Source organism: Triticum aestivum, chromosome 2B (genome assembly GCF_018294505.1).
Source record: "Triticum aestivum cultivar Chinese Spring chromosome 2B, IWGSC CS RefSeq v2.1, whole genome shotgun sequence".
Taxonomy (NCBI): Eukaryota; Viridiplantae; Streptophyta; class Magnoliopsida; order Poales; family Poaceae; genus Triticum; species Triticum aestivum.
Window position 1 is genome coordinate 497182918 of NC_057798.1, and position 9635 is coordinate 497192552.

Below are 9635 nucleotides of genomic sequence, written 5' to 3' on the forward strand. Positions count from 1 at the left end.
ATTGATTAGTATTGGCCGTCCTCTGACTCTCTGTCCTATGACGCCAATCACTCAGGATATGCCACTGGATGATGAAGCTATTCTGCGCACTCCTCCCGCTCAAGTCACCCCTTTGGTGTTTGAGGCTCAACAAGAAAGTCCTGAAGACTTTGATTACACTATTCCCTCAGCACAGGCATCGCCTTCCTTCAGGAGGCTTCACAGAGGTCCCAGGTCTCAGGCATCTATGTCAAGCATACCAGAGGAGGATGTGTAACAAACTGGCTCAGTAGCACGTCAAGTGTTCCCTGACACCATCCCCTTTGTGACTGTTCAAGAGTCCGAAGCAAAAGCTGTTGAAGACATTCCGGCTGCATCTGCCGATGAAGAAAGAGAAGAAGAAAGAGATGCCACTCCCCCTGCCAGTGATCCAGTCATACAAGCCAAAAATGTGCTTGTGCCAGACCCTCCTGTCGTTGAAGAGATGGAGGTTGAAGCAAATGTGGCTGCCACCAACAACAATGTTGAAGCCAATTATACTGTCATGGCTGAAGACAATGTGCATCACGTAGTCAGTGCAACACCTGACAACATTGAACAACCAATCACTTCTGATAATGCCGTTCCTCCACCAAGGCCTCATACCATGGAATAAGAATTCTATCAAGGTGAGTTGGTAACTGTCTGATGGCCTATAATGGTTCCACCCACTGCTCCCGGGCCACAATATGATTATCACGTGGAGCAGAGGCCTCAGACTATGAAGCCAAAGCCAAGATTGCCAAGGCTTCCTAGTGCTGCAACAACGCACAGCTCATTTAGTGTGCTCAGCTTTAGAGAGCACAACACATTCTTTGACAATGCCATGAACCCACAGACGAAGCCCAAGATCTCCTTTGACAGGTTTTGGATCCGACATCAATGAAGCTATTACTCGTATATCCTCTACAACCAATACATGATTTTTCCTCATAAGCATCTGGATTGTGATGCTGTTGCTGGGCTGCCATGCCTTGAAGAGGCACTTGATTGCTTCAGAGATGTTGGCCTGCTATCTTTTGTGACTGACAAGGAGCACTTGAATGAAGAGATCTCCTGTAGTTCTATGCTACTTTGCACATTAGAGGCTACAACAGGGATCCGAAGACTTGAGTCCTTGAGTGGATGACAGGAGATGTTCACCATGAATCCAAAGCTCAGGACGTCATTGAGCTTACTTGCCTACCCACTCCTGGTGAGTTATATGAACCAGGTTGTCAGCTCTATCAAGATGAACTACAGAGCATATTTCGGAAGCCCGAGCCAAATATGAGTCAAATGCTGAGCATGATGAAGCCATTGCCCCAAGAGGCTGAATATCCCAAAGAGTACTTTGTTGAAGACCTAGAGTACTTGCCCCGCATAGTATATCATATTCTGAGGCGTACTCTGTGGCCAGTCAAAGGTCACTCTTCTGGTGCTAAACTCGAAGGTCCCATGAAGACATTGGTCTTCTATATTGTCAATGTCATAAGGTTCAACACTCAGGATTTCTTCATTCGTCAGCTGGCTGCTTTTGGAATTGATCTGTTTGGCCTGAAGTTTTATGCCCCCTGGATCATGCGTCTCATCAAGCTTCATTCCACAGTTGACTATCAACCTTCAGCGTGCAATCATGTCATCTTTCTGCCTGATGTTGACATGTCTTATGAAGCCTTCTACTTTGATCCAGCAAAGAAGCCACTCCATCTGCACAATGCTGAATATCAAAGCTTCACTCAACCTATTGAATGCATTCGCGTACCAAATTCTGCTACCCCTGACTATCCCCTGGCTAGCAACTTGCGTGTGCCGCATTGCGCCAATAGTGAAGACACTGCCAGTACTATTGCACAAAGGCCTCGGAAGCGTTCACATGTCCTTAATGACTGTGAGCTTCTAGTATCTTTGCATCAGAAGCAAGATAAACATCATGAATGGCTGAAACACCAAATGCAAAGTATTCTGGTGGATGTAAATCGCATCCGCAATATGGCCTGCAAGAATTCCTTTGTTGCTCATGAAGCCCGTCGGCGGTCCTGGAAGAGCCTTACCTTGCTCTGCTTTGAAGATGATATTCACAAGGATGGCTTCACTGAAAAGTTCAAGTTTGACTCCAGGCCACCACAATCTGCAAGTTGGCATCAAACACCTTCAATTGAAGATTCTGAGTACCCATCTTTGGCTGCAACTGTTGTTGCGAGAGTCGTCGATGAAGAAGACGACACCACTTCACCAGAATTAGCTTCACTGCATCATGATACTGCCCCAGGCCCTTCTGCACCACCTGACTCCAACGTCGACCCTACTGCTCCAACTTCGTGTCCACCTGGGAACACGTAGAAACTCAATGTCTTCAAACCTTTTTGGTCCTTACTGACAAAAGGGGGAGAAGCATATGAGGTTGGTAGTCTTCAAGCGGGTCCATATGGGTGGTTGCCTTAATTTTTGCTAAGTGCTCAACTCTCGTTTTGAAACTATTTGGCTCTTGAGTTGTAATACTTAAACTTGATGGTCGTCTGCTACTTTTGCTACTACGTTTGTGATGCGATCATAAATTCCGCACAAAGTCATTCTGCAGACGTCCATTTCTCATTATGCATATCATTATCTTCATTACTTTTACATATGCATGATGAATTGTCTTCATACATTGAAGATGGCCTCCACAAAGCAAAACCTGCCATGTGCATTTTCATTCAAAAGCAAACTACTTATATGCACATCTTCACGGGGAGCCTCTTTTAATCTATGAAGACAATGCTCACAAAACTAAACTTTCACATACTTTTATCCTCGTTGAAAACTTCAACCAGTTTGTCATCAATCACCTAAAAGGGGGAGATTGTAAGTGCATCTAGTGCCACCCCTAGTTGGTTTTGGAGTATTGACAACAAACGTGGTTGAGGGAATAATGTGTTTGCGAGAATTGCATGATAACACAGGTAGTAGTCCCTCATTGATTCGGTTTACCTACCGGAGATAACCCCTAAAAATGTGTGAAGACATTGAAGACAATGGTGGTTCGTGAAGACATTCATGATGAAGATTATGACATGTGAAGATATTCACTTGAAGACTATGGAGTGCGAAGACATAGCTGTTTCGTAGTTTCCATTCTTCTTTATTGAGTCATAGGAACCACTGTACTGTTAACTGGGGTCCAGGTGAACAAAGTCAGAGTGACTGATGTGATGCTCAACCAAATCCTATGTCTTCGACCGAAGACAATGAGAGCAAATCTTATCTAGAGCTGGATGAGTCAGCTTTGCTTGTAGCCCAAGCCAAGCTGTCGCGTGTGTTTGAAATCTGACCATTGGACAAGTGTCGGCTCCTTAGTGACCTAGGGTCATTTTGGACATATCAGGTCAGTTTGCCACTTGGCTATAAATAGCCTACCCCATACACCATAAATTGGTGGCTGCTCACAGTTACTGCACGACTTTTGTCGTTTGAGAGCAACCCACCTCCGAAGCATTTGAGAGAGAGATCCTTGAAAGGACTAAGCCCAAAACACCCAGAGCCAAAGAGTGTTAGGCATCACTAAAGTCTTTCTGTCCGCTTGATCTAAAGACTTGTTACACTTGAGGACTGTGAATCCTCCAGCCGGTTAGGCGTCGCGTTCTAAGAATCCAAGAGTCATTGTGGATTGCTGGTGAACAAAGTCTGTGAAGGTTTCAAAGTCTACCTTGAAGACTTACTAGAGTGATTGGGCGAGGACTGGGTGTCCTTAGCTCAAGGGGAATAAGGTGAAGACACGGTTTTCTGAGTTCAATCTCAGCCTCCCTAACTAGATGTACAATTGTCACAACAACTAGAACTGGTCTACCAAATCCTTGTCTTCACCAAGCAACTGGTTCTATCCCCTACTCTCATTACTCTTCAGTTTGTCTTCGTAAAGTCATTGCCTACTTACCTGATTCATTTGACTTCACTGTGTGAAGACTTTTATCTGTTTGGCTTCATACTATCTCCATTCTGATCCTGTCTACCTAGTTGCACTTCATTCTTTCGCTGTATTGTATGCTTGACTAATGCTTGCCTAGTGTAGTTTTCACTCGCTGCTTACTATATAGGTTTAGTTTACTTGTTTGTCTTCAAAGCCACCGTGTTTTGAAGACTTTCATAAAAATCACATATTCACCCCCCTCTAGTCGATAACTAGCACTTTCATAATGAAAATATGGTCTTTATTGCACTACTACAGGTTGGTCTAAACAAGACAGTCCAATCAGAGGCCCTTCGATGAAATTGTGTGCGATGCATTAATCACAAAGGGTGATGTAATAAAACCATCAAAAAGATACAAAATGTTTGCGATAGCAGAGACATCATACACGATTCGGATTAGAGTTGCGTGTGTGATGCGTGGCATATGGTTAATCCAACAGAACTGTTTGTGATGAGGCAGAACAACAGAAACGGACAGCCAGATGAGGGTGTGTGCGATAAACGACATATAGTTCACTAGGATGAACTGTGTGTGATTAGGCAACGCAATAGAAACAGTCTACCAGATCAAAGTGTGTTCTATGTAGGGCACATAGTACACTCGGATGAACTGTTTGCGATGAGCCAAGACAATAGAAACGGTTCAACTAAATAAGATGTGTGTGATACACGACAAACAGGTCCATAATCTGAAATGTGTGCGAAGACCAATAATAACACAAATGATTGTTGCTAATAAGCCGTGTGATTTGCTCTGCCTACATAAGAACAACATATATATAACTGAAATAAACATCCGGTTACATAATTGACTATATAGATCATTAGCACACACCTCAATAAACAATTGCATGCTTTCTAAACTAGGAGAAACGATCATCTAGTCATCTACTTCTTGTGACGCTCCTGCCACTGCTATGTGGCCCGATCCCTCGTCTGGGGTATGATGAAGACACTTCCTCATGTCAATGATTCGCCTATACATCTTGTAGCTTGTGTACATGTCCATGGCTGCGTACTTGACATGTTCTTCATCCAGTCTCTGATGCCAAGCACTGTGCCAAGCGTTCTTGTCCTTCTTGCTCTCATTCTTCATCTTCATGTAGTAGGGGTCGATGATGGCCGAGGCAAGATCAACCAGGGAGTTCTATTTGTTGTTGGTGCTGCCCCAGACCTTTTAGTGGCCATGGATATCAACAAGATTCTGGCAGGTCAAGCCCGAAACCTTGAGCGCTTTTAGATCGTTGGTGGTGTCCACCATAGTGAAACTGTAGTCGAAGCTATTGATAAACCTGGAGAAATGCTCGCAAGGCTTGGTGGCCAGGTGGTAGTGGTAGACGAGGACGTCATGTTGCATGCACAACTAGGCGACGACAACCTTATGATCATGCCCGGCACGACCGCTGGTGAACTCGAGGTTGAAACTGACCACTTGGTACTTGTCCTTAGCAAGCAACTGCTCCATGGTTTGGATGGATCTTTCCACCGAAACTGCCTCATTTGTGTACACCACCAAGAGGCCCTTCCCCCTCACGTGGGTGTCCACTACGTGATGCGTGGTGAACTGCCCCCATCGTAATCATCAGCCGCTGGGAGTTCCATTGGAGCCACGAGGAGCGTGCTACGTCTTGAGCTTGCGTTGGTTTTCCTTGAAGGGGATTCCCCGACCCCGATCCGCGCCGCCGCCCCTTGAGCCTTCTCCTTCCTCCGCCGCTGCCTGCCCTGGCCGCGCCGCCCGGCCCCGCGGCCATCTCCGTCGGCGCCGCCGCGCGTCGCCCGCGCCAGCTCCGGCCGGGTCCGGCCAGATCCGGTTCGGCCCGGCCTCACCGGCATCCTCCGCGCCCCTCCCTCCGGCCATCTCCGGCGCCCTCCGCGGCCTCCAGCTCTGGCGAGCCGCCGCCCCGTCTCCGGCCGTCCTCGGGAACCGCTCCCCAATCCAGATCTAAGAAGACCTAAGGTTGACCCCAAAAATTCCACTAAGTCCCCGAAATATTTGCATATTTTTAGCTCCTGTTCGTCGCATCATAACTCCATGCATACTGCTCTGTTTCATGTGTGTAATATGTCAAATTGTTCGCCATGAGATGCTCTGCATTTCATTCCATTATACCATGTTTGTTTGAGTCCATCTTGATGCCCTAATCATCGTTGCAATAGTGCTATATGATGTTAATCTGCTGAAACTGTTATAACTTGGTGATTTGTCTTTGTCATTGCATTTTGTGTGTGCATCCTATGAGCATGAGCTCTACATGTGTTCTGAACTACATCATGCCATCTTCACAGGGGTTCCATCCATGTATTTTTGTGAGTCTTGCACTGATTGCATCGAGCTTGTTAAGTAGGGTACTTATTGTTACTGTTTTGCTAGGCTGAATCTGTTATTTTTTGTTGCCATGTAAACCTGCTGCTACAAGTCATTCTATGCATAATCTGGAGATGTTCACTAAGGATGTTTTGTTATACATGTCATGCTCTATCCATCCATGCCCCTGGTTGCATTTATAGCCTGCTTTAGCTTGTTGTAATCTTGATCCAGACTTGCTAAATAATGTTGTTGTCAGCCTGTTAACTTTAAGTTTAGTTGTGCCATGAGCTTTGCTAGTGATCCATGCACCCTATGAACTTGCTCTTGCCATGCTTAGCTTAATAAACATGTATTATTGCTGTTAGTCACCTTTTCATGCCATGTAATGCTCTGTGGTGAGTGGTACAAGCTCACCAACATGCCTACTTATTGTTGTTCCTGCCATGTATGAATCTGTCATATAACTTGCCATGTTTACATGGGTGCCATCCTATCTTCTGATCCTTTTTGGCTCATGGTCAGTAAAGGACTTTTGTTATATGCAATTAGTAGATTTATGCCATGCATTTGTTTGCCATGATAAGTTCCTGTAACATGTTGTTTGATAGCTCTAAACATTGCAACCTGATGTTATTTCTATTAAGCCTGTAAACTGTTATTATATGCAATCTTGCCATGTGTTTTTGAGTATGTTCTAGTGATTTCTGGAGATAGCTCCGTGTTCATGTTTTGTTATGCTTTACCTGTACATCATGTCCATGCCTTTTGTTTTCATGTTAATGTGATGTAGCATGTTGTTTTGATGCTTGCAATATGCCTAGTTGCTGTTTTGGACAGATTGTTGCTATAACTTGTTTCATGTGTGTGTTGAACCGTTGCTCCGTTTTGAGTGTGCTCTATATGAAACTTGCTTAGAATTGCATGCAGTTTCATATTATCATGTTGCATCCATGTTTTTAGAGTGTTTGCTTGATGTTTGTATGTATTTTGCATCAATGCCATGTTTATCTTGTTTTGCTCATATCTTCTAGGCCGTAGCTCCGAACTAAATGAACTTTATATGTAACTTGACTAGAATTTCGTGTAGATCCTCTTGATGCTCTTTAACTTTCTGTTTAACAACTTGAACATAAGGTTTATTCAGATCTGGACCAATTTCTAAACTTGCATATGAGGACTTACCGGAATTGTTATATGTTGTTCCCGGCCTCTTTTAAACTTGCCTTGATGTGTTGCTTTTGTTTGCATCATCTCTTGCCATGAGTAGCTTCATGTAGCCTTTGTCATGCATCATGCTTGGTTGTGCATCATTACTTGTTATGTGTGGTGTGTTTACTATGTTGTGTGCTTCTTCTCGATAGTTCCTGTTTCGTTGCGATCGTGAGGATTCGTTCATCTACGCTTGGTGCGTCTTCGTGGCTTCATCTTCTTCATGGATTCGTTCTTCTTCCTTGCAGGATTTCAGGCAAGATGACCGTCACCTTGGATCTCATTACTATGATTGCCATGCTAGTTGCTTCGTTCTATCGCTATGCTGCGCTACCTATCATTTGCTCTTCAAGCCTCCCAAATTGCCATGTCAGCCTGTAACTTTTTCACCCTTCCTAGCAAACCGTTGTTTGGCTATGTTACCGCTTTTCCTCAGCCCTCTTATAGCGTTGTTAGTTGCATGTGAAGTTGAAGATTGCTCCATGGTGGACAGGATTATGTTGGGATATCACAATATCTCTTATTTAATTAATGCATCTATATACTTGGTAAAGGGTGGAAGACTCGGCCTTATGCCTGGTGTTTTGTTCCACTCTTGCCGCCTTAGTTTCCGTCATACCGGTGTTATGTTCCCGGATTTTGCGTTCCTTACACGGTTGGGTGATTTATGGGACCCCCTCGATAGTTCACTTTGAATAAAACTCCTCCAGCAAGGCCCAACCTTGGTTTTACCATTTGCCTCACCACCACCTATACCCTTCCCTTGGGTCGGCCAACCCGAGGGTCATCTTTATTTTAGCCCCCCCCGGGCCAATGCTTGTCTAAGTGTTGGTCCGAACCGAGCTGCCTGCGAGGCCACCTCGAGGAAACTCGAAGTCTGGTTTTACTCGTAGCTAGTCTCATCCGGTGTTGCCCTGAGAACGAGATATGTGCAGCTCCTATCGGGATTGTCGGCGCATCGGGCGGCTTTGCTGGTCTTGTTTTACCATTGTCGAAATGTCTTGTAAACCGGGATTCCGAGTCTGATCGGGTCTTCCTGGGAGAAGGTATATCCTTCGTTGATCGCGAGAACTTATCATGGGCTAAGTTGGGACACCCCTACAGAGTATAATCTTTCGAAAGCCGTGCCCGCGGTTATGCGGCAGATGGGAATTTGTTAATGTCCGGTTGTAGATAACTTGACACCAGATCCGAATTAAAACGCATCAACCACGTGTGTAGCCGTGATGGTCTCTTTTCGGCGGAGTACGGGAAGTGAACACAGTTTTTGGGTTATGTTTGACGTAAGTAGGAGTTCAGGATCACTTATTGATCATTGCTAGCTTCACGACAATTCCATTTGCTCTCTTCTCGCTCTTATTTGCGTATGTTAGCCACCATATATGCTTAGTCGCTGCTGCAACCTCACCACTTTACCCCTTCCTTTCCCATTAAGCTTTGCTAGTCTTGATACCCATGGTAATGGGATTGTTGAGTCCACGTGTCTCACAGATTACTACAACAACATTTGCAGGTACAGGTTGTGCGATGATCTTGACGCGAGAGCGATGTTTGCTTGTTTTGGAGTTCTTCTTCTGCTTCTTCTTTGATCAGGGGATAGGTTCCAGGTCGGCAGCCTGGGCTAGCAGGGTGGATGTCGTTTGAGTTTCTGTTTGTGTTTCATCCGTAGTCGGATGGTGCTCTTATGTAAGATGATGTTGTATTCGTGTGACATTGTATGCCTTATGTATGTATCCCTATCTATTATGTAATGTTGATGTAATGATATCCACCTTGCAAAAGGGTCTTCAAGATGCGCTTCTATCCTTGGTGGGACCTTCGAGTTCCTTTAGGATAGGGTCGCATCTTGGGCGTGACAAGTTGGTATCAGATCCTCGACCGACCTTAGGAGCCCCCTTGATTGATCGTGTAGTTTGGCCGTTGTTGAGTCTAGAAGAAAACTGTTTTCGGAGTCTAGTTATATCGGAGAGTAGGAATTCTTTTTACTCCTCAACCCCTTCGTCGCTCTGGTAAGGAATCTTGGCGTAGGTGTTTTGAATTAATCCTCTTCCCCTTCAAATTTTTCTTTAGGATCACGCAGTTGGTTTTCCGATCGTTGGTTCTGAGCTCTTTTTATACGGTGCTTTTCTCGTCAAGTTGACTCGAGCCTCTTCATCTTTTCCAAGTTCAA